Source organism: Sinocyclocheilus grahami, unplaced genomic scaffold, assembly GCF_001515645.1.
Source record: "Sinocyclocheilus grahami isolate Dianchi unplaced genomic scaffold, SAMN03320097.WGS_v1.1 scaffold1076.1, whole genome shotgun sequence".
NCBI classification, from domain to species: domain Eukaryota; kingdom Metazoa; phylum Chordata; class Actinopteri; order Cypriniformes; family Cyprinidae; genus Sinocyclocheilus; species Sinocyclocheilus grahami.
This window is the reverse complement of record NW_015506255.1, coordinates 244,027-245,737: the sequence shown is the minus strand read 5'-3', so window position 1 is coordinate 245,737 and position 1,711 is coordinate 244,027. Positions and strand designations below refer to the sequence as shown.

The window sequence follows — 1,711 nt, the reverse complement described above, 5'->3', positions numbered from 1 at the left end:
AAATTGCCTTTATTTCTAGACAGCGACCACTGAACTCATAAGCGGTACAGTAAGTTGAGCTTTGTGCATATTCCTTTACACTGCGACTATTATATGATGTGCAGTTTGACAATCTGTTGAGTTGTGTTGTTCTGCAGGACAGTGAGCACACCTCCTCCGCTGACGAGTGGATCCAGCAGGGCCCCAATCTTCCTCCTCTTTTCCCCCCTCATCCACCTCCACCTCCTCCTCCTCCTCCTCCACCTCTTCCCATTTTACCTCCACAGGAGGATCCAGAAGATGTAATGGGAGTATTAGATGTAGCATCTTAAACTCAAGTGTAGCTGCCACTGTTTTGGTAATGTTCTTTTTCCTCCCTCTCTGCAGTATTTTGCCGATGATGAAGAAGATTTTTAATAAATATATATATTTTTAAACTTAAAGATCATTATGGTGTCCTTTTCTCATTATCATTGATCAAATAACATTATTACTGGTCTACACACAGATTTCTCTGAAAAGAAAACCAGAGACAATTTAAACTGATTTCTTCTTATTTTTATTTTTTATTTTTATTTTTTTTAGTAAATGTGAACAATGTGCCACGAGGAAGTTCTTAGGGGTCCCTATACATGATTAAATATTAATGTTATTATTGGTGATATACTTGTTGGATAGATTAATTACAGTTGTGAAAAGAAACTCACAGATATTCACAGAAGGTGCTGGAACCCTACAGGTCATACTTAGAAGGGAGAGGTTATTATGTGAGTATAGGAGAGCATAAGTCTAAGTGGACATCCATGACACGCGGAGTCCCACAAGGCTCAATTCTTGCACCGCTCTTGTTTAGCCTGCATATGCTCCTATTAAGTCAAATAATGAGAAAGAACCAAATTGCCTATCACAGCTATGCTGATGCAATTAAGGTCCATTGGACCTTAGTGGTCAAATATTGGCCTCTACCAAATGGTTGATATGTCACTTTATGGTAAAAATACCGGAATTTATTCACATACTATGAAAATCAGAAAATATTAACTATAATACTAATTTATTTTAAAACATAATCAAAATAAAACAGTTTTGTATATCTTCTTTATATAAGTATGCCATGAAATATTTCAGGTTTTCATTTTAACACAAGAAATTATATGTTTTCTTGTTTTTTTAACAATAAACAAAAATAAATAACACAAATAACTAAAAGTAACAAAACCAAAGACATTACATTCTTTCTGCATTCAAAAACGAATAAAATAAATAAATAGCGAAAGATAGTAATATAATGGAACTTTAGGTTTTTATGATTCAAGAAACACGCCATCAAGTGGGGTAGTGCAATAGGATTTTTTTCGTTCATTTTTTAGATAAATTAACATTTCTTTGTAAACCAGCAATGCTGTGTAGTGTAGCTATCCTCTGGCTCCTTCAAGGAAACTGTTTTTAGAGTGTGTATTCCTTTTCTTCTTTTCTTACATGGAAGCATTGTAGAGGATGTGCTCGTTGAGAGAGCATCATCTTCATCCAGGGACTCAAAAGAACTGTCACCAGCTACCTCTTTTCGGACGGGGTGATAATCCGGATCCTCTATTGCAGTGGTTCTCAAACATTGCAGTCATATCAATGACAGTGTTGCGGGAGAAGCTGAAGATCACTATCTACGGCTGTAACAGTTAGTTCATAATGAAATGCATTATGGGTAGTGAAGTTCGGAGAAATATGCTTGTGC

At 35.8% G+C, this 1,711-nt stretch overlaps 1 long non-coding RNA gene across 1 annotated transcript in view; it reads left to right on the top strand.

Annotated features, from left to right (window-relative positions):
* LOC107566452 (uncharacterized) overlaps window positions 1-421 on the top strand; it is a 2,936-nt gene extending 2,515 nt beyond the window's left edge. Inside the window, exons 2-3 of the long non-coding RNA XR_001606512.1 lie at window positions 20-49; window positions 138-421. This is a non-coding gene — a long non-coding RNA (uncharacterized lncRNA). The remainder of the gene's footprint in view (window positions 1-19; window positions 50-137) is intronic.
* The last annotated feature ends 1,290 nt before the right edge of the window (window positions 422-1,711 follow it).